Below are 1,400 nucleotides of genomic sequence, written 5' to 3'. Positions count from 1 at the left end.
ATCTGTATGAACATGGAAATAGCTACACCTCTATCTGTATGAACATGGAAATATCTACACCACTACCTGTATGAACATGGAAATATCTACACTGCTATCTGTATGAACATGGAAATATCTACACTGCTATCTGTATGAACATGGATATATCTACACCGCCATCTGGATGAACACGGAAATATCTACACCGCTATCTGTATGAACATGGAAATATCTACACCGCCATCTGTATGTACATGGAAATATCTGCACCGCCATCTGTATGAACATATAAATATCTACGCCGCCATCTGTATTAAGAAGGAAATATCTAAATCGCTATCTGTATAAACATGGAAATATCTACACCGCTATCTGTATAAACATGGAAATATCTACACCGCTACCTGTATAAACATGGAAATATCAGCACCGCTATCTGTATGAACATGGAAATATCTACACCGCTATCTGTATGAACATGGAAATATCTACACCGATATCTGTATGAACATGGAAACATCTTCAATGCCATCTGTATGAACATAGATATATCTACACAGCCATCTGGATGAACATGGAAATACCTACAACGCTATCTGTATCAACATGGAAATCTCTACACCACTAAGTGTATGGACATGGAAATATCTACACTGCTATCTGTATGAACATGGAAATATATTCACCGCCATCTGTATGAACATGGATATATCTACACAGCCATCTGGATGAACATGGAAATATCTACACCACTATCTGTATGAACATGGAAATATCTACACCGCTATCTGCATGAAAATGAAAATATCTACACAGCTATCTGCGTATACATGGAAATATCTACAAAGATATTTCTTTACACATTGAAATAACTACACCGCTATCTCTATAAACATGGAAATATGTACACCGCCATCTGTATGAACATGGAAATATCTACACCGCTATCTGTGTAAACATGCATACATCTTCACCGCTATCTGCATAAACATGGAAATATCAGCACCGCTATCTGTACGAACATGGAAATATCTACACCGCTATCTTTATGAACATGGAAATATCTACACCGATATCTGTATGAACATGGAAATATCTTCACCGCCATCTGTATGAACATGAATATATCTACACAGCCATCTGGATGAACATGGAAATATCTACACCACTATCTGTATGAACATGGAAATATCTACACCGCTATCTGTGTAAACATGCATACATCTTCACCGCTATCTGTAAAAACATGGAAATATCTACACCGCTATCTGTATAAGCATGGAAATATGTACACCACTACCTGTATAAACATGGAAATATCAGCACCGCTATCTGTATGAACATGGAAATATCTACACAGCCATCTGGATGAATATGGAAATATCAGCACCGCTATCTGTATGAACATGGATATGTCT

The sequence above is a fragment of the Gorilla gorilla genome, chromosome 10 (assembly GCF_029281585.2).
Source record: "Gorilla gorilla gorilla isolate KB3781 chromosome 10, NHGRI_mGorGor1-v2.1_pri, whole genome shotgun sequence".
Taxonomy (NCBI): domain Eukaryota; kingdom Metazoa; phylum Chordata; class Mammalia; order Primates; family Hominidae; genus Gorilla; species Gorilla gorilla.
Note: the sequence above shows the minus strand (reverse complement) of the source record.